Genomic DNA, 22,808 nt, shown 5'->3' with positions numbered 1-22,808 from the left:
TGGAAGTTTCCTTTGCTGCTAGTACGGTCCCCGAGCGACAGTTCCGTTCTTTTATCCATCCTCCATCTCTTTTTCTCTCTTTTACTCTTAATGGTGTAAAAGTATTTTCTTTTCCTTCGCCTGGAGGGGCAGTAACATTGCCAAGAAGGGTAACTCTGGGCCTGGCGCGCGGGCCGGGCGCTCCGGGTCTCGGGAGCCTGTTGCTCTCCGGTTCTCTGCGCACCGGAGCCGGACGCCCCCTCCACCATTATGCGGGCCTGGCTGTGCGGGTTGGGATAGGAAAATACGGGGCCGCGAGGCGAACCGCTAATTGCTTCCCTCCCCTCCCTCATTGGCTCCCGTGCCCTTTCATCTGCTGCTCCCGTAGGTCGGAGCATTATTTTACTTTCGCCTCCCCCATCATAACTCCGCCCGGATGGGCTGCCTTTGTCTGCGATTTCGCAGCCCCGGGGTGCCGGATGTTTCTAGGGAAGCAATGTTGGGGAGACGCTTTGTCTTGGGGAGTTGTGTGTGGGTGTCGGGGATGGTGATGGTGTGTGTATTTTGCAGAGGCACAAAGACCCGGTTGTTCTTCCCTACAGATCACATGAAAATCTTAGCTGGGACTGCGGGAAGAGGAGAAGCCATGTGGGGGCGGGAGGAGGCCGCTGCTGCGTGGTGGCCGGGGACGAGTGGGGTGGGACATCGCCATCCTTCTCTGTTCGTGGAGCCGCGGAGGTTGCTCACGAAGAACCGGGGCGTGGGCGCAGCGTGCCTCGGTTGAGGGTGGCGGCTAATGTTTCCTTGGTATCCTCAGATAAGAGAACCGTGACTTCACCAGACTCCAAGGAAAGCCTTTCTATGTTCTTTTGATGTAGAAAGGGGAAGAATGTGAAAAGTGACCAGACCCTGTCTCATCCAGCCTTGGTGGGCAGCTCTAGCGTAAACATCTCCTTCGTGTTTCCGTATACATTCCTTTTAGGTTACCCTTTCCAGAATAAATAGCATCAAATCTGAAGAGCTAGGCAGGAGGATGTTTTGGGGCCAGGGAGTTTTTAAATGTTGAATTTTGGATATAGATGATTACGTAGAAAGTCTTTGGAAGGATGGAATCATCTAAAATTGTATAATATATGCTTAGCACCTGGCAGTATTTAGATAAACAATGACATTTTAAGGCCCAACAGAACTTGGAGTTGCTTGGATTGAACTTCTAATGCAATGGGACGTTCGGATGGATGGTCCTGTGCCTTGCGTGGGTGGGTGGGGGTGGTGATGAGAGGGAAAGGGCCTAGAAGGCTAATGTGTTTGGTATGCCTAGATTCCGTTTATGCTGATGGACCTTTTTCCAGGTGGCTCTAGCTACAATGTATGTATGATGCTGATGTATACAATCCCAGCTCTAGTTTGCATTAAGATCCTCTAAAGCAGGGGTCTGCAAACTTAAATACCTCAGGCCAAATCTTCCTATCTCAGCTTGTTTTTCCTAAGGCGGGGGAGCTAGGAATGGTGGCCTTTACATTTTCAAATGGTTGAAAACAAAAAGAATAGAATTTTGAAAATTATGAGAAATTCCAATTTCAGTGTCCATAAGTAAAGTGTTATTGAGGCACTGCCATACTCATTCCTGTTTGTGGCTCATTCATGTTGTCCATGGCTGCTTTCGCAGCACTTGGGCAGAGTTGAATAGTTGAGAGAGAATGTATGACTTTGAAAGCCTGAGATACTCACTATTTGGCTCTGTAAGAAAAAAGTTTGTGACCTGCTTTAAAGGATGACTTAGAATCTTCCTTTTGACATGGTTGCATTGTTTAATTGTCTTTCTGGCCCTACTTCTGGTGTCCCCTGAACTGGCAGGCTTTTTCCCAAAAGGCAGGCAGATTGAGTGTGTAGAATTTTCTGTTCTAAGTTTCACTCCCATTAAGGTTCTTAAGCTTTTGGTGTCTTTTCTGTTGTAGTATAAATCGGGATTTCTGATTGACTCAAATTATGTATTTAGTTATTTTAAGGTTAATATAGCCATATTTCTATAGTGAGTTTTAGTGATTTCTAGCTGCTCTATTATCTGAACAGATTTGAGAATTATTTATTGTTTATTTGGGTGGGAGACGGGAAGGGCTAGGGGATGTCATAGATTCCTTTCCACAGACAAGTGGCAACTTAGGCAAAACTAGTTTTAGAGCTCTTTGACTCTTCACCACTCTTTCCTACTTCATTTACTAAAAATCAGTCAATCAGTTAAACAACCAACTAATGAAGTTTATTTTTACCATACCTCTTATATGTGTTTCCTTTTCTTTCCTTGGTTTCTTTCTGTATTTCTCTTTTTTAATCTCCCCTCTCCTGTTTCTGGTTTTCCTTCTCCTTTTTTCTTTTTCTTTTTTTTTTTTTTCTTTTTTAACAAAAACTCCTTCCTTTTATTGCTTAAACCTGATCATTGTGGTTTGGGAGGGAAGAGATTTTGTCACAGTTTTTAGCATTCTTCAAATTCCTGTACTCAGCAATATGGAATGAGATGAAGAACCACTCCTGGATAAAGGAAACCAATATTAAGTAATCCATTGCTTTTCTGTGAAATATTTCCAGAGAAGATCTAGGGTAGTTATAAGAATGGATGGATTAGGAGGTATGTTGTGTTAGGTTAAACATTGGGGAGAATACAAAGTAAACATAAGATACTGCTTCAGAAGCTTACTAACTTAGTTGGAAGAGTGGATGTGTATGGGAAAGATAAAAGGATCTCACAGGTAGTAAACAGTTATGGGGATTCAAAGAAAGTCAAGATCTACAATCAACATAGGATTGGGCTTGCTGGCCTCAGGTTAATAAGCAAGACACAGAAGGGGCTTTTGTATTTAGACAAGAGGACAGAGATTGAGGGTATTCTGGTATGAAGTAGAGTTTAAATCAGTGGCTTTGCATGGGAAATTGGACATGTTGTAAGAGTAGGGGCTTGGAACTGGGTGGGCTATGGGAAGGCTTCCCTAATTGAAATAGATACTCAGTTTCTGTCTCTTCAGAATGGAATTGAAGATTTGTGCTGAGGAAAAAAGGTTGGATGAGGAAGGCCAAGCAATGGAGAACCATGTGGTACAGTGTTTTTATCTTCTTGGAAGTTCTTAAGAGATCTGGGTTGTAAGCTGATGAGATTCTGGCTCAGGGTAAGGGAGGGAGGTTGCCTAGGAGGTAATAGTCTAGGCATTTTGGGTAATTTGATGTTAGGGAAGAAAATGAAACTGCTCTTTGAGGAAAAGGCATTGTATCTTTGGCCTGAGATCACTTGTACTTCTTAGTGCTCCTTCCTCTTTGTGGACAGAACTTTAGTTTTTTGTTTCTTCACAAAAGCATTGATTTTCTCAAAATATTTCTTCTTCTTAAAACCGGTAAAACATTAAGTTTAGCAAAGATGAAAGCATGTTAATGTTGTGAACATCTCACAATGATTTTTTCAGTCTGATTAAAACAACAAATTTATTCTTTAAATTACATTGATTTAAAAACTAGAAATTCTGTCTATGTGTGTTTTGTGGACTAATATTTGGCATAGTATTTTTCTCCAGAAATGTTTTCTCCTTTTTGGAAAGAGATAAGATTAAAAAGGAAATTTATATCATATAAGTAAAATAACAAAACTTTTTTTGGGTGTTGCAGTTACATTTGTCAAGAGAAACGTTAAAGCCATTTTTCTAAATCTGTCCAGCTGAGTTAAAAAAAAAACAAGCACAATGAGACTTAAATTTTTTCTTGTTCTCTTCCTGCCTTTGATGGTTACATTTGTTTGGTCTAGAGAATTCTTATCTTTATCCTCCTTTTAGTTTTACTTATGTCTAGAAAAGCAACATTCATTGTTATTTTCCTGTAAACCACTCCACCTCCAGATCTAAGGTGCTATAAATAAATTCATGAGGGAAAGTGAAAAAGTAAACACTTGTAAGAAAGGAAAAACCAGAAGCATCGGCTTCCTCTCTTTCTGTAGGGAACAGGAAAAACCTAATAGGCCTGTATTGGCAATTTTATGTTGATAACTTGAGCAAGTTATGGGGGTATTTTACTATTTACTCTGTTGACTACATTTTAAAACTCATGGGTAGTAAAATGCATAAGGTAGGAAGTGTGTGAGAAAGGCAAGCACAAAGAATACCAAATACTTATCTGTAATTCTGTCACCCAGATACCCTCCCCCCAAAAAACATATATTTTATGAAATGACGATGCTTAAAATTTTTTGTTATTTGTTATAAATGAATTGGTAGAACTGGTGAGCAATAAATTTCACCAGTTGCTCTTTTTCTCAGTGAGGATAATCTGATCTTGAGATTATCAAACATCCATAAATTTTGAATTAACACAAATAGCATTCATTTGGACCACAGTCTCTTGCCTCTTTTGAGGTGGTATAAGATGACTAACTACCAGGTGGCACATGGGCCATACATTTTAAAATATTGATCTTAAAATTAAATGTTACATAGCTATAGAGTTAATTTCAGAGTAACTTTACATTATACTTTGCTTCAGAGAAATCACTATAGAAAATTGTCATGGGTAACCTGAATTTCTATATACATAAGACATCACTGACCTAACAAAACTGTGATAATAGACTCAGAGGTTAAAGATGATTCTTCAATTTAAAAAGTCCTCCCTGATCTGTATAAGGAATGTTTAGTTTCCTTTCTTCCATGCTAGGACTGGATAACAGGTCTTGTTTTGTCTGTTTGTCTAAAGCATTATCCATAAAGCCTTAGGACTTCCCCTTCATTCCCCTCCCCCATCTCTCAAGGATATTTAATTTTTTTTTTAATTAGAGAAGTTATAGATTTACAGAAAAATCATGCAGAAATTATGCAGAAAACATGATTTACCTCCCTCTAGTATTAATGCTTTGCATTAGTGTGATAATTTTTACCGTTGATGAAAGAATTTTATTATAATATTGTATTATTGTAATTATAGTTCACAGTTTACATTAAGGTTCCCTGTTTGTGTTGTAGAGTCCTATGGTTTTTTTTTAAAAATTTTTATTCTAGTAATATATATACAACCCCAAATTTCCCTTTTAACTACATTCGGACAAATAATTCAATTCTGCTAGTTACATTCACACTGTTATGCTACCATCACCACCATCCATTACAACTTTTCCATCACCTCATACAGAAACTCTGTACAATTTAAGCATTAGATTAAGCAATTCCTTACTGCTACCCCAGTCGCCTGGTAATCTATATTCTAGTTTCTGATTCTATGAATTTGCTTATTCTAATTATTTCATTACAGTGAGATAACATGACATTTGTCTTTTTGTGTCTGGCTTATTTCACTCAATACGATGTCTTCAAGTTTCATCCATGTTGTTGCATGTATCAGAACTCATTCCTTTTTTCTTTTTTTAATGACTGAACAATACTGCGTTGCATGTATAAAAAAAGAAACAGCCCTTGGGCTTGAATTATTGAATTATTGCTCCCTAGCCAGCTCCATTAAGTTTGCTGAATATGTATTGGATGCTAAACTCAGGATATTCAGGCTCTCTCCTTTTCTCAAGTGGAGGCGGATGTGACAGTTTTATTGAGGTATAATTGACATACAATAAATTGACATTGAAAGTACAGTTTGATGAGTTTTGGCATGTGTGAAACCATCACCCTTACCATGATTATGATAAGGAATGTATCTGACACCCCTAAAAGTTTCCTCGTACTCTATCCTTCCATCTCCAAGCAACTGCTGATCTACTTTCTGTCACTATAGATTAATTTGCACTCTCTAGAACTTTATATTAATGGAATAAGACAGTATGTACTCCTTTTTGTATGACTCCTTTCACTCAGTGTAATTATTTTGAGATTCGTCCATGCTGTGTATACCAATAGTTCATTCCTTTTTGTTGCCAAGTAGTAATCTATTCTATAGATATACAATTAGGAGATTTTTAATAGTTTAGAAATTTTCCATTGTTGGCTTCAACTGCTTGTGGTCTGGCTTTTGTATTTGACCATGTTTTTCAGTCTTTTTGAGTCCATGCCCTTTTTGGATAAACTTAAAATTTAAATGTCCTTATTTTAATGTTTCTTGAAGTTTCAAAATAAGTAAGTCATGTTTTTAACAAACCTGGTAATTGCAAAATAAAGGGATTTTAAACATTTTTGATCTTGAAAGATATCAGGTGATTAAAGTAAAGGAATTGTCAAGTGAGAGTTGAGGTTTTCCGTGAACTTTTATAACCCAGCTTGTGTAGAGTATAAGCACAGCATAGTCTTCGGTATTGAGCCCAATGCTTAATTTCCAGACCACTTGTCAAATTCTCACCCACTTGAAAATCTATTGCTTAGCTTTTGTAGTTCTTACCATTTTTGATAGATTTACTTGTGTAAATACTCCTGTGACAAATTAATATGCAATCAAATACTGGATTTGATTAACAAAGGGTAGTTTGGTGCCTGACTTATCCAAATAATTTTATTCTGTATATGTTATAAATAACATATCATCAAGCTGGATTGGAGAAGGGATGATATGGAACTCTAGATCGTTTTAGGTCAGTGCTCTATCTAAGAGAAATGAAATGCAAACCATATATGTAATTTTAAATCTTTTAGAAGTCACATTGAAGAAATGAAACAGGTGTAATTAATTTTAATAATATATTTTATTTAACCCCTCATCTCCAAAATATCATTTCAAACATATAATCAATATAAAAATTATTGAGATATTTTACCCTCTCTCCTTTGAAAGTAAGTCTTGAATGCCATGTGTTATTTTTCACTTACAGCAAGTCTTATTTTACACTTATAGCACATCTCACTTAGGACTTGAAACATTTAAAGTGTTCAAGAGTCATGTGTGCCTACTGGCTACCACTGGCCAACACAGCTCTAGGTCATGTTTCTGAAGCTACAAAGACAGACTAAATCACTCAAGAGAAAAGATGTCGTCATTATATTGTGAAAGTATGTCATACTGGCTGGAATCATTCAGATTTTCTGTGATAAATTTAAAAAAAAAAGTAAAAAAAATGACGACATTCCATTTAAGGCAGATGTGCTTTTTGGATTATTACAAAAATAAAAGTTAGTTTATAACTTTACTTTAGCATTGAGTCCCTTGAGTGCTATAGTAAAATACAGTTAGCGAATGTATTTTAATGGTAGGTGAGTTAATTATGAAGCAAATAGTAAAGTTTATTGAAAGAGAATAAGATGTTTCAAAATGTTTTCAGAGAGAAAATACCAGTTATCAGGATAACCCTGGAGAGTCCTAGTGTTACCAATTGTAACTAAATAGTGTAGCCTGTTACATTATCTGTGAATTAGTAATCAGGGGATTGAATTGGTCCATGCTTATTTATCTTATATAGTTAAGGTTCATGTTCCAATGGTTTCATATTAATTTGGATTTCTTTATGTAATTTTCCTTATCTGAACTACTGGGAATCTTGCCAGCAGGATGTAAATTGTCATCTATTTTGTTAACTTTTCCTCAGTGTATTCTCAGCAAGGTAGGCTACTACTGACTGACAAGCTCATCAGCAGATTTAGACAGTAACATTTCTTTGCTGTCAGAGGAAGACAGGGTTCTCTCTAGCAATCCTTTAGTTCAGAATATGAAATACACTGCTCTTATTGTTGTGGACAAGTTTAGCTTTCTTCTTGGATTGTATGTATATTCAGTTATCAGAAGATCCAGAGATGAGTTTGTTTTGGTTTAGTATGGAGGTTAATAAGAGAAGATCATGGCAGACTTTATCTTTTTTTAGGTATAGTCCCCTCCAAATATGTAGAATTTCTTTCATTCTAGAGCTTGAAGGGATATTTTTGATTCTGCTAGGATTTCTAGTTTACCTCACAGGTTATTGTTTGTTGTTTATTTAAGGTATTTTGATCTTGCCATATATTTAATTTCATCTTATTAAGGGTCTGTTCTATAAGTAAATTGTTTTCACATTGTATAGGAACCAAAGTGATGTCAGATAAACCTTATTTAGTATCAGCTAAAAAATAATAACAATTTACCTTACATACTGCATTGGCCAGAGTGGATACTGAATGAATGTGGTACTTAAATGGAAGGATAAAACATGAAGGTCTTTATTTCTAATAGATTTTTATCACTAAAATAATTCAAATATATTACGTTATATTTCTAAGTGTTCATGTTCCCCAGAGTTCTAACCCAGCTCTCCCCTCTTGTTATTGTGCACCTCCATCCTGATTGATCTTCTTTATTGTCAGCAACAGTTTGGAGACCAGTGATACCCCAGTTTTATGTCTCCATGTTATTTTCTCCTTAGATCTTCATGTGTAATTGATTCATTCTTTCAGCAAATGTTTATCCAGTGTCTACTCTTCGCCAGCTACTATTTCTTGTGTAGGGTATATAGCAGTGGAAGAAAAAGGAAACAAAACAACAACAAAAATCCTTACCCTTATGCAGTTTAAGTTCTAATATTTCCTGTTTCTAAAGGCATTTCAAATTCAGTGGGTCAAGAAGGAACATATTTCTATCCCTTCCTCTAAAAAGGAATGGCATTTGTCTTTTCTGCTGTTGCTCTTTCAGCTAATGATATTCCAATACTTCTAGTTTCCTAGATTAGAAACAATGGGAGAGTCAATGTCTATTGCTGTCACTGAGTCCTTCTGATTCCCACTAATGGATGTGCCTGTATCTCCTTTCTTTTATATTGCCACTTAATCTAGGCAGGTTCTCATTATTTTTTGATTAGGCTGCTTTCTTTTAACAGCCTAACATCTGGTTGTGACATCATTAGTCTTTCTCTTCTTTGGTGAGTTATTTATCCTATTGCCGAAATTGTTTTCTAGAAAATAAATCTTAGTAATTTCTCCATTCCCCCATCTCTGCATGCTGCATTGTGCCCATACTTTAGGATAAAGTCCAAATGAGGCCCTGACTACACTGATTTTCTAGCTCCTGTCATTCATTCCATAGCCTAGTACTGCAGCCCCACTGTCGTTAAATGCTCTGGCTACTTTATGGTTTTATTGCCTTAGCAGATGTTCTTCCCTTAGCAAGAAATGCCTTTCCTTCTCCTAGCTCTCCCCCCTCACTCACTTGATCTCTGCATCCTTATAAGACAATTCACATGCCACATCTCCAAATTCTTTCTGACTCATGCTGATGGCACTGGATACCTCACAGTATTTAGAAATTACATTGTGGTGTAATTTCTTACTGTTTCCTGCTAAACCAGGTGCCCAGAAGTTAGGTACCAGCCATTACTCTTCTGCTATAATGACAGAGGCAGGTTTTTGGGGGTTTGAAATTTATAGAATTTGGAGGGGGAGTTTGTGCTCTGAAAGAAAAAGCATAAAATTATGTATCCAAAGGTAGATATGAGGGTGAATATTTATTTGAATGAGAATGGAATGGTCTGGATCAAGTACTTTCATTATAAATCTGCCTATGCCACATGCCTAGGCATTGTTTCAGCAAGTATTAACTGAGCACCCATATATGGGATTCTGATAACTTAATCTCAAGAAAAGTGACTTTGTCAGACTTAATGACTCTCACTGTGCTTGGCTGCTTGGTGGGTGAAAGAAAATAGAGTTGAGGTTCTTTCCTTGAGATTAGATTTCACTTTGGTGGAGGAAATGATTCAATTCTTCATGTGCATCAACACCCTCTTCTACGTCCTGTCAGCCTGGTGAATGCAAAGGAATTTTCTGAGGGCTTTCTAAATCATATGGCTGCAGTTCCATCTTTCTGTCTCTTGTTTTTATTTTTCCCTTTTCCCTTTCAGCCTCTTCACCTCATTATTTTTTTCTTCCTTTACTCCCCTATTTGTTTTTCTATGTCTTGCCATATACCAAACCTATTCCCTCTCCATCTTTCTTTCTTGATAGGTAACTTAATACTTTTAAGTGTCAGTCCTTTGACTAAACTGAATTTTGGAGTTTGTAGAGTCAGGTCCATTTCTAATTCTTTGACGTATTGGGGTGTGATTTTTGGAATCCTCAACAGTACAAAAAATACATATAATATTCAATAATGAGGAAGGAGATGTCATAAAACTGTGTTCTCTACTGCATAGGTAAGACATGGTGTCATTTGTAAGTGCTAACCAGGAAGTGATCAGTTTTGATTGGTGTTAAGAAGTTACTGATTTAATAAGCTTGGTTAATCTGATAGCAAATGGGAAACATCAAAATGGAGAGATTAATGTCTATACACTAATGGGAGACAAATAATAGTAGCCATAGTGTCTGGATGCCTATTACTTCTATGTACTTTGCATATGTTATTTTGGGCACCCATTTTACAAAGAGGAAACAGCAGGGTAGAGAAGTTAAGCTACTTTCCCAGGATCTCACAGCTAGTGAAATGGCAGTGTTCTTTCAAGATAACTTTATAAAGCAGTCAGGAAACTATGAAGTCATAGCTGCCTGGGGCTACTTAATGTAGAGGTAAATAAATATATTCTTTCCTGTATTACTATTATTAGAGCACAGTGCTATGATTTGGTGGAAAGGGATTTGGCTTTGATGTCATTCAGACTTGGATTGGGTTTAAATTTTGCCTGTATTACTACTTTTGTAAAAGTACGGGAAAACATTTCATCTTTCTTAGCCTCAATTTTCTTACCTGAAAATGGGGTAAGTTTCTAATACAGGGCTGTTAGGATTAAAGGAAATGTATGTTTGTAAAGCACATGTGTTCCGTTTAAGGAGACAGGTATATCTAAAATCTGTTTCATAAGTGATTCCTTTCTAAACGATAAAAATAATGCTAGTTTCATTGCCTAAAGGAATACAATTCTCTTTTCTGAAAAATTAACTTATGGGGAGTATTTTATTCTCCGGAAGAGTCATTATTATAATAGATGCAATAGTAATTGATTCTTAGATTGTTGTTATTGAATAACATTTTTTAAAAGCCCCTAAATGACAGATTGTAGTTTTCATTTGTGGATTAGAGCAAAGCCTATATTTTAGATATTCTGATGAATATATATTTGTAAAGTTTTGCCTTTTAAGGGGGTATTTGATGGTATATTTGTGCCTGAGGAATAATGTTCCTTTTTTTGGTGGCCAAATGACATGGAAAGTTAAACACTTTGTTTCTTAGGGGATCTAGTCCAAGATGGGCATCCAATATGATTAAGTAAGGTTTTAATCCTTATCATTTCTTCTTCCACCTTTTCCCTCTCTGCTCCTAATCCTTTTGTAGCTGACTAGATTATTTTTGTTTGAAACTGTTCAGATAACCGTTAAAAATTTTATTATATAGTCTTTTCAACCCACATAATATGGCCCTAGAACTATGATTACTTTAATGAAAGGTCTGAGTTATGTGACCATGAGCAAGTTAGTAATCTCTCTGAACCTCTACTTAGGCATCCGTAATTATGGTGTTAGCAGGTTATATGTTTGGAAATAGTAAAAGCTCACAGCATTTTCTTACATCTTCAAATAATTAAGCATTGATAATTGCAAAAAAAAAAAAGTATTGATCTCTTCTCTCAGCTAAATTTATGGTTTCTGAGTTACTCTAGGAAAATATTGCAGAGTGTGCTTGAAGAGAACATGAACACACATGAGCCCCCTCTCAGTACACACGTAGAAAGAGCTGGAACCAAACCAACAGGGGATGCAAGCCACTTGTCACCATAAGCATATTATAGGAGAGAAAAACAACCACAGTAAGTATCACTTCAATATGCTATTTTCTTCCTGGAGGATTTCCTATCAGAAACTTGAAACTGCCCTTTCCCAAGTAAAGATTGTGAACTTCATCTTTTTGCCTCTTCAGATTCAGCCACAGGAACTCATGAAAGCCACAAACTGAGTTTAGGAAGCACTGATTTATGAGAAGGATAAAAATATCTAATTATATTTGTACTTAGAGTCCAGTGATAGCTGAGTGGGTAATGTGAAAGACAACACTCTTCATACGTTTTGTAGAAAATATTCCAGAATGGGAGAAACAATTTGGAACAATAATAGGGAAATGATGGAAGTAGAGTTATTTTTTTTTTTTTTTTCATTTTTATTGAGATTGTTCAGATACCATACAATTATCCAGAGATCCAAAGTGTACAATCACTTGCCCCTGGGTACCCTCATACAGCTGTGTATCCATCACACTTAATTTTTGTTCAATTTTTAGAAACTTTTCATTACTCCAGACAAGAAATAAAGTGAAAGATGAAAAAAGAAAAAAAGAAAAGGAAACTCTAAACCTCCCCTATCCCTAACCGACCCCCTCAATTGTTGACTCCTAGTATTGATTTAGTACGTTTGTTACTGTTTATGAAAAAATGTTGAAATACTACTAACTGTAGTATATAGTTTGTAATAGGTATATAGTTCTTCCCTATATGCCCCTCTATTATTAACTTCTAATTGTATTGTCATACATTTGTTCTGGTTCATGAAGTGATTTCTAGTATTTGTACAGATGATCATGGACGTTGCCCACCATAGGATTCAGTTTTATACATTCCCATCTTTTGACCTCCAACTTTCCTTCTGGTGACATATATGACTCTGAGCTTCCCCTTTCCACCTCATTCACACACCATTCGGCACTGTTAGTTATGCTCACATCTTGCTACCAACACCCCTGTTCATTTCCAAACATTTAAGTTCATCCTAATTGAACATTCTGCTCATACTAAGCAAGAGCATCTACATTTCTTCCACAAGGCAGGAGGGAGAGTCAAAGAAGGTAGAGAGGCAAAAGAAAGAGGAAACAAAAAAAATGGCAGCTAGGAAGCAGCAAAAGGAAAATTAACCTTAAATCAAAGTAGAATAAAGAATCAGACAATACCACCAATGTCAAGTGTCTAACATGCCTCCCCTATCCCCCCCCTTATCTGCATTCACCTTGGTATATCACCTTTGTTACATTAAAGGAAGCATAATACAATGATTCTATTAGTTACAGTCTCTAGTTTATGCTGATTGCATCCCTCCCCCAATGCCTCCCCATTTTTAACACCTTGCAAGGTTGACATTTGCTTGTTCTCCCTCGTAAAAGAACATATTTGTACATTTTATCACAATTGTTGAATACTCTAGATTTCACCAAGTTACACAGTCCCCGTCGTTATCTTTCCTCCTTTCTTGTGGTGTCTCACATGCTCCTCATCTTTCTCTCTCAGCCGTATTCATAGTTACCTTTGTTCAGTGTACTTACATTGTTGTGCTACCATCTCCCAAAATTGTGTTCCAAACCACACACTCCTGTCTTCTATCACCCTGTAGTGCTCCCTTTAGTATTTCCTGTAGGGCAGGTGTCTTGTTCACAAAGTCTCTCATTGTCTGTTTGTCAGAAAATATTTTGGGCTCTCCCTCATATTTGAAGGACAGCTTTGCTGGATAGAGGATTCTTGGTTGGTGGTTTTTCTCTTTCAGTATCTTAAATATATCACACCACTTCCTTCTTGCCTCCATGGTTTCTGCTGAGAGATCCGCACATAGTCTTATGAAGCTTCCTTTGTATGTAATGGATCGCTTTTCTCTTGCTGCTTTCAGGATTCTCTCTTTGTCTTTGACATTTGATAATCTGATTATTAAGTGTCTTGGCGTAGGCCTCTTCATATCTATTCTGTTTGGGGTACGCTGCGCTTCTTGGATCTGTAATTTTATGTCTTTCATAAGAGATGGGAAATTTTCATTAATTATTTCCTCTATTATTGCTTCTGCCCCCTTTCCCTTCTCTTCTCCTTCTGGGACACCAATGATACGTACATTATTGCACTTTGTTTCATCCTTGAGTTCCCGGAGACGTTGCTCATATTTTTTCATTCTTTTCTCCATCTCCTCCTTTGCGTGTAGGCTTTCAGGTGTTTTGTTCTCCAGTTCCTGAGTGTTTTCTTCTGCCTCTTGAGATCTGCTGTTGTATGTTTCCATTGTGTCTTTCATCTCTTGTGTTGTGCCTTTCATTTCCATAGATTCTACTAGTAGGTTTTTTGAACTTTTGATTTCTGCCGTATACATGTCCAGTTCTTCCTTTACAGCCTCCATCTCTTTTGCAATATCTTCTCTAAACTTTTTGAATTGATTTAGCATTAGTTGTTTAAATTCCTGTATCTTAGTTGAAGTGTACGTTTGTTCCTTTGACTGGGCCATAACTTTGTTTTTCTTCGTGTAGGTTGTAATTTTCTGTTGTCTAGGCATGGTTTCCTTGGTTATCCAAATCGGGTTTTCTCAGACCAGAACAGGCTCAGGTCCCAGAGGGAAGAAATATTCAGTATCTGGTTTCCCTGCAGGTGTGTCTTAGAAAATTGCTCCACCCTTTGATGCCTGGGGTCACTGTGCTTTTCTGCCCAGCAGGCGACGCCTGTTAGCCTATAATTCTTGACTGGTGTGAGGAGGTGTGGCCGTGTTCCCCCAGGCTCTGGGGTCTGGTTCTGAATGGAAAGGGCCCCACCCCTTTCCTCCTAGAGAAGACAGAGCCCCCAGGTGGAGGTCATTAGCATTTCAGTGGTCTCGCTCTCTGCTTGTGGTGTCTCCACCCTTCCCCAGAGTCACAGCCCTGGAAACTGAAAATGACTGGGGCTTTCTCCACTGAGCCGAAAAAGAATCAGATAGCCCCCTTCAGACCCAGCCCAAGGCTCTCCAAGGTCAGTCGTCACCCAAAGCCTCTGTCTGTTTTTTGGGGATGCGTACCTGTAGTGAGCAGTTCACACTCGCTACTTAAAACCCCAGCTGGAGCTCAGCTGAGCTGTATTCGATTGCTGGGAGAGAGCTTCTCTCTGGCACCACGATGCTTTGCAGCTCGGGCTATGGGGGAGGGGGTCTCCCGACCTGGTTCCGCAGGTTTTACTTACAGATTTTATGCTGTGTTCTCGGCCATTCCTCCCAATTCAGGTTGGTGTATGATGAATGGATGGTCTCGTTTGTCCCCCCGCAGTTATTCTGGATTATTTACTAGTTGTTTCTGGTTTTTTGTAGTTGTTCCAGGGGGACTACTTAGCTTCCACTCCTCTCTATGCCGCCATCTTGCCCGACTCTAAAAAGTAGAGTTATTTTAATAGTTATGAGGACAAGCCCCATAAAATGACCTAGGGTGAGTAATATAAGTCTGAGGTAATTGGGTAAGGAGATGAGGGGAGTCAGGGTGGTGATAATATTCTCATCTACCTCCCACCTCCCAGGGTTGCAATTTTGTCTGCATTGGAAAGGTTGCTTCTGTTCGCTATCCTTTAGTAGCTTTACCTTGAGGAATCACTTGGTCAAACTGACAAAGCCACAGATTGTTCTTCCCCACTATTGTCATTGAGATCTCACACACTCAGTGAAAATCCTGTCCCTGAGAGGGTTGCCAAGGGTGACCTGTAGTGTCACCTCCTCCTGCAGTTTATGAGACGGAAAAGGGAACAGCTGCTGATGGCTGTGTTTCAGGGCCCCGTGGGGACATCCTGAGTATCCACACTTTTTATAAGCACCACGGGCACAGCCTTCCTGGGCCCACTGGAGAATTGCCTCACTTCAGGCAGGCAAAAGGGCAGGAGACAGAAGCCCGAAGTGCTTTCTCTGGAGAATTTTTTGCCAGTGTAGGAATTCCACTTGGGAATTCTGTGTCACTAAGTTTATCCTTCTGCAGGTTTTAGGTTGCCCCAAGAAAATCATGTAGCAGGAATGAGCTCTGAATGAGCACTGGCCCATTGTTCACTCCAAGAGCAGCTGAGAAGGGATGCCCCTACCTGGTTCTGTACAAGAAATAAGCCCAGCCTGTTTCATCGTGGCTCTAACACTGAAAATGTGTAGCGTCAAGGGCAAACTGCCTGACAACCTCAATTCCTTTGAGTTTACCTGGGGAGTGAGAGAACACAAGAGGCCAAATGTTCATTCTCAGAAGCACCTTAGTCTTTTCCCAGAGTCACTGTTCGATGTGATTTGCAGCCAGGGGTGGGGGGAATTCTCTGTTCTATATGGATGTACTAAGTAAGAACATTATGCATAGAAAGTATATAAAAATGGGGCCCCAGAGAAAATGTATTGGAATTCATAGTCCTCTAATGTGTTTTTTTGGACTTTAAAAAAAAGTTAATTGTGACTAAGGATAGAAGAAAGGGAATTAAATGTAATACAATGGACAGTAAACAGTTGATATGTCTAATACATATATTTTTTTTAATTTTATTTTGAAATAAATTCAAAGTTATAGGAACAGTTGCAAAAACAATACAAAAGCCATACACAGAACTCCAGCATATCCTGACCCCCCTCCCCTGATACCCCACTCCACCAACTTTAACATGCTGTCACACCGTTATTTCTTTTCCTCCCTCCCTCCCTCCCTCCCTATCTATCATCCATCCTCTATTGCTCTGTCTTCTGAACATATGAGAGCTAGCTGCACACATCCTTGAACAGACACTATAATTCACATATACAATTCCCATGAACAAGAACATTCTTTTATGCAATCCCATTAAATGAAGCTAAGAAGTACAAGAGATTCAACATTGATACAAAGCTTACATTCTGTATTTCCTTTTTTTTTTTCTTATGTCTCAACTATGTCCCTTTGAGCCTCCTCTCCTCCATCCTCAGATTCCATCCAGGATCATCCTTGGCATTCAATTGTCATCTATTTAGGCAGTCTTTTTTTTTTTTTTTTCCAATTGTGTAAACATATATACAGCCTAAATCTTCCCATTCCACCCTCTCCCTAGCCTTCCATTAGTGGCGTTAATCACGTTTAGAATGTTGTAATGCTATCAGCTTCCCACCCTCCATTACTAGAAATTTCCCTTCACCTCAAACAGCAACCCTACACTCATTTCTTAACTCCCCATTGCCCCTTCCCCCATTTCTCTTAACCCATACTCTACTTTTCATGTCTATGGTCATATTCTCTGATAATTTCTTTGTGTTTACTGTGGGGCTTAAAATTAACCTCTTAAATCCATATCAATCTTGTTTTTCTTTGATACCACCCTCACTTCAATAGGACATATAAACTTTGTTCCTATGCTCCTCCATTCTCCCACCTTTATATAGTTCTTGTCAAAAATTACATATTTTACATTGAGTTCAAAACCACTGATTTGGCATTAGAGTTTGTGTATTTTATATCATGTAGGAAGTAAATAGTGGAGTTACAATTCAAAAATTATTGACTTCTATTTGTATTCCATTGTGGTCGGAGAATGTGCTTTGAATATATTCAATTGTTTTTTTGTTTGTTTGTTTGTTTTTAATTTATTTATTGAGGGTTGTTTTATGTCCCAGCATATGGTCCATTCTGGGGAAAGATCCATGATCACTAGAGAAAAGATGAGTGTCCTGGTGATTTGGGATGTAAGGTTCTATATATGTCTGTTAAAATTCTCTATATCTATTTCTCCTTTCTTTGTTTCTCTGTTGGTAGGGCTCCCTTTAGTATCTAAAGTAGGGCAGGTCTTATTTTGGCAAAGTCTCTCAGCATTTGTTTGTCTGTGAAAAATTTAAGCTCTCCCTCAAATTTGAAGGAGAGTTTTGCTGGATAAAGTATTCTTGGTTGGCAATTTTTCTCTCTCAGAATTTTAAATATGCCATGCCACTGCCTTCTCACCTCCATGGTGGCCGCTGAGTAGTCACAACTTAATCTTATGTTGTTTCCTTTGTATGTGGTGAATTGCTTTTCTCTTGCTGCTTTCAGAACTTGCTCCTTCTCTTCAGTATTTGACCGTCTGATCAGAATATGTCTTGGAGTGGGTTTATTTAGATTTATTCTATTTGAGGTTCACTGGGCATTTATGCTTTGTGTATTTATCTTGTGTAGAAGGTTGGGGAAGTTTTCCCCAACAATTTCTTTGAATACTCTTTCTAGACCTTTACCCTTCTCTTCCCCTTCTGGGATACCAATGAGTCTTAAGTTTGGACGTTTTATTTTATCTATCGTATCCCTGAGATCCATTTTGATTTTTTCAAATTTTTTCTCCATTCTTTCTTTTGTTCTTTCATTTTCTGTTCTGTGGACTTATAAGACACTGAGTCGTTGTTCAGCTTCCTCTAATCTTGTATAATGAGTATCCAGAGTCTTTTCAATTTGGCCAACAGTTTCTTTTATTTCCATAAGATCTTCTATTTTTTTAATTTACTCTTGCAATGTCTTCTTTATGCTCTTCTAGGGCCTTCTTTCTGTCCCTTATATCCTGTGCCATGGTCTTCTTCATGTCCTTTATATCCTTTGCATGTTTTCGTTCCTCAATTGTAGTTCTTTGATTAATTGCGCCAAGTACTGTGTCTCTTCTGATATTTTGATTTGGGTGTTTGGAATTGGGTTCTTCATATTGTCTGGTTTTATCATATGCATTAAGATTTTCTGTTGTTTTTGGCCTCTCGGCATTTGCTTTGCTTGATAGGGTTCTTTCAAGTTGTAAAAAAAAAAAAAATACCAATCTAATTTTTCAGAAATAAAAGTTGGTGGCATACACTTTCTCTAACTAACCAGCAGATGGCATCTGCAAGTCACCTATACCCCTCAAGTCAGCTCTTCTCAACTTCGTCCTTGTGGTGTGTGGGGAAATGATTCTTGTGGGGTTCAGTTGGTGATCTCAGTTTGGGTGTGTAGCTGGAGCCGTCCGCCCTGAATGTGGGGCATTGTCCGGGTGGCTAGGGAGGCAGGGCAGCTTTAATATTCAAACCCCCCAGGTGTTCCTGGAAATTCAAGGCTGCTGCAAGAGTTTAAGCCTTTCACCTCTGCCCCAGACTCTCTCTTTCGCTGACCCACAAACCACCGGAATTAACATAGCGTCCCTGGGTTTTCTGAGTGGGCCCCCCTTCTCCGCTGTGATCTTCCAGGACCTCTGCCGAGGGAATGCTGTGCTACGTCACAAGTGTGCGCCGTCCCTCAAGGGAAGCTCTGGGCCGCAGGGCCTTGCAGGGGCGCTCCCAGCCTGATGCAAAGATCGCTGAACGGGGCATCTCACCCCCCCTTCTCTCGCCGTTCCTCCTTCCGAGCTCCGGGACAACTGGTACGGCTCTGGGCTGTGGGTACAGCCCCGGGGAGAGGGTCTGCAGCCCTCCGGGCGGCCAGCTGCAAGCAGCGGGGTTTCTTTCTCTGTCCGGCTCTCCCCTCCACTCCCCTGGCCCTGAGGGAATCTGCTGCGGGCTATCCTCCACTCCAGACACCGAGAGGCCGGCTCATTCCGCTTCTGCTGTGTTCCCACTGTCGCAACTGCAGCTGCTCCTGGGTTTTCCCCTTTTTTTTTTTTTTAAAGAACCAGTCCATCTCCAAATGCCAATCCCTGGCTTCCCCACACTGCAGCGCGGCCGCGGGTCTTGGGTCTTCCAGCCGGCTTACTCACTTGTTTCAGAATGCAGACTCCCGGTTTCATCAAGTGTACGGCCCCTGTGGTTCTAGCATACCTTTTCCAGCCGGTGCATCACTGAAACCTGTGTTCTGGGTCACCTTCTGGTTTTTATCTAGTATTTTTCATGGAGGTGTTTTTTTTCCTTGTCTCACCTAGCCGCCATCTTAGGTTCTCACTTTCTCCTAATATATATTTAAAAAAAAATTAAGTCCAGCTTTTCAGATAGACAGTAGAATAGCAGCAGAAGCTTGAGGATCTATTGCCACACCACATGGATTTGTTATGTAGTCAACCTTAGTGGGCTTTAGCTTCTCTGTGAACTTACAAATGTTGACTTCGTATTTGGGTGTAAGCAGTGAATAAGGGAACTTAATTCAAAAAGCACCACAAAATATAATTTAAACATGTAATTCTGGAAGTGGATATGATTCTGGTAAATTGTCTTTATAAAACTAGGATCTTTGTGCTTTAGAAAAATTGCATTAAGGAAAGAACATATGTACTTTTTGCAAGGATAGTGATATTTGACCTCAGCCAAACTGTCTTATAAATAGAAGGAATTAACTTTCTAAACCAAAACCAGTCTAATGAACATTTGTTAGCATAAATACACTTGTGTAAAGTACATCTGTAAGCAACAGAGAACTTCAATTTCTGTATTATGTGTATATTTCTTTTCAGTGGGTTTATTCCCCCATTAGGAAATTCCTAGGAAAAGGAAAGAAATGATGCTGTTTTCACCAAAACTTGTTTAGAGTATGTGGATTGTTGGTCAAAGAAATGGTTTTGATTTATGTGTATGTTTACATAATTGTGGATGAGTTTGCCACCTTCCATATTTTAGTCTTAGCTTACGTACACTATGTGGCTAACTGTTGTATTGGATTGTCCTTTGAATATACATGAAAGATAAACAAGTTCTCTTTCTATTGAAATGGATTTATATTTATGTACTGTTGGGTTCGCTCATTATTCTCAAAGTTGGGGTTTTGGTATGCACTGCTTTTATGTTTGAAATTAAAACAGCAGCAACCACTCATCACTTCCTGCCTCACGGCTCTTTCTCTCTGACGTGGAGTTGGCTAAGCCAGGGCTGTAAGCATCTGTTCTAAGGCTCTGAGCAAAAATAGCTGGGTAAAACTAGAGACAGCATAGCCACCAGAAAATCAGATCAAATCTTTGTTTTTAAATATTAAGCTGGAACATCTCCTTTTGAGATATTATTTTTTGAGAAAATCTTGTAACATTTCCTTTCATTTTGCTCACTAAATAATGTAGTTTGAAGAAATGATTTCCCTGACAGCATTTAACCATGTTAAATTTTTTTCCAGGTAATTTAGTAGTTTGAGGTGAAATTTTTTTCTCTCAGGGTAGGATTGAAAGATTTGAAAAAAAAGGTGAATTGTGAAGAAGGGAATAATCATCCCTAGTCCTATCCATCAGAATTAAATATTAACATTTTGACATGCTTACTGCCAGTCTCTTCTTTTTCTAATTTTTATTATGAAAACTTTAAATTATCCATAAAGGCAGGAGAATAGTACAGTGAAACCTCATGTACTCATTATTCAGTTTTAACAGCCTTCGATTCATGACCAGTCTTGTTTCTTCTCTACCCTCAGCCACTCTGTCTTCTCCCAGTTTTTTTTTAGCAAATCTCAGATATTTCATCATTTTATCCATGAATATTTCCACCAAATCACTTTTTTCATATATACATTAAAACATTATAAAAGTATAGTCTCTTTTAAAAAAATAGAAAGCTAAAGTCCCCCCTTGACTTCTTCCTGATGTGAGCCTACCATTTCTATCTATCCACCCCTTAAAATAACTATTGTTGTAATTTTAGAAGGTGTCCTTTGAATTCATTGTTTTAGTATGATAAAAGTACATATGTATGTATCATAGTGTTGTTTTATATATATATATATATATATATATATATATATATATATATATATGTTATTGAGGTTGTTCGCATACCATGTGACTATCCAAAGATCCAAAGTGTACAATCAGTTGCCCATGGCACCATCATACAGCTGTGCATCCATCAACACAATTATTTATTTTTTTAATTTTTAGAACATTTTCATTACTCCAGAAAGAAATAGAGACATATTATAATTAGTTCATATCAGTGAGACTCTGCAATATTTGCCTTTATGTGTCTGTCTTATTTCACTTAATATAGTGCCCTCAAGGTTTCTTCATCAACCCATTTCTTTTAAGATGGTTTTGTTCACACACCATACATTCCATCCTAAGTAAACAATTGTTGGTTCCCTGTATAGTCACGTATTTATGTATTCAGCACCATTGCCATTCTCTATATAAGGACAGTTCCATTTCTTCCAGAAAGACGGAGGAAGAGTCAAAGAAGACAGAGAGGCAAAAGAAAAAGAAAAGAGAAAGAGAAAAAAAAACAAGCAAACAACAACAAAAAAACAAAACTGGATAGCTAGAAGGTGACAAAAGGAAAGATAGCATTAACCTTAAAGTAGAATAAAGAGTCACACAACATCACCAATGCCAGGAGTCCCATACCCTTCCCCTATTCCCCACCCTACCCCATATGCATTTAGCTTTGGTATATTGCCTTTGTTATATTAAAGGAGGCATAATACAATGTTTGTTAATTATAGTCTCTAGTTTGCATTGATTGTATTTCCCCCCACCCCACCCTATTTTTAACACCTTGCAATGTTGAGATTCATTTGTTCTACCTCATGTAAAAACATATTTTTACCTTTTATTACAATCATTGAGCACCCTAGGTTTCTCTGAGTTACACAGTCCCAGCCTTTATTGTTCATCTTTTGTTCTGGTGTCCCACATGGTCCCAGCCTTCCTCTTTCAACCATAGTCACAATCATCTTTGTTCAGTGCACTTACATTGCTGTGCTACTATCTCCCAAAATTGTTTTCCAAATCTCTCACTCCTGTCTTTTCCTTTCTGTCTGCAGTGCTTCCTTTAGTGTTTCCTGTAGAGCAGGTATCTTGTTCACAAACTCTGTCGTTGTCTGTTTGTCAGAGAATATTTTAAGCTCCCCCTCATATTTGAAGGACAGTTTTGCCAGATATAGGATTCTTGGTTGGTGGTTTTTCTCTTTCAGTATTTTAAATATATCACCCCACTTCCTTCTTGCCTCCATGGTTTCTGTTGAGAAATCCTCACATAGTCTTATCAAGCTTCCTTTGTATGTGATGGATCGCTTTTCTCTTGCTGCTTTCAGGATTCTCTCTTTGTCTTTGACATTTGATAATCTGATTATTAAGTGTCTTGGCGTAGGCCTCTTCATATCTATTCTGTTTGGGGTACGCTGCGCTTCTTGGATCTGTAATTTTATGTCTTTCATAAGAGATGGGAAATTTTCATTAATTATTTCCTCTATTATTGCTTCTACCCCTTTTCCCTTCTCTTCTCCTTCTGGGACGCCAGTGAAACATACATTCTTGCTTTTCATTTTGTCCTTAAGTTCCTGGAGGCATTGCTCATATTTTTCCATTCTTTTCTCTATCTGTTCTTTTGTGTGTAGGCTTTCAGGTGCCT

The 22,808-nt window shown here is 38.3% G+C and overlaps 1 protein-coding gene across 7 annotated transcripts in view; it reads left to right on the top strand.

Annotated features, from left to right (window-relative positions):
• The window catches only part of MPDZ (multiple PDZ domain crumbs cell polarity complex component), a 202,607-nt gene that overhangs the window by 490 nt on the left and 179,309 nt on the right, over positions 1-22,808 (top strand). Inside the window, exon 2 of one of the 7 annotated variants that reach the window (XM_037851250.1) lies at positions 11,498-11,644. The exons of the other annotated variants lie outside the window; for them this stretch is intronic. The gene's annotated coding sequence lies outside the window, so the exon portion shown is untranslated. The remainder of the gene's footprint in view (positions 1-11,497; positions 11,645-22,808) is intronic. 7 annotated transcript variants of the gene reach the window in all.

This window comes from Choloepus didactylus, chromosome 10 (assembly GCF_015220235.1).
Source record: "Choloepus didactylus isolate mChoDid1 chromosome 10, mChoDid1.pri, whole genome shotgun sequence".
NCBI lineage: Eukaryota > Metazoa > Chordata > Mammalia > Pilosa > Megalonychidae > Choloepus > Choloepus didactylus.
Note: the sequence above shows the minus strand (reverse complement) of the source record. Positions and strands in the feature narration are given on the sequence as shown.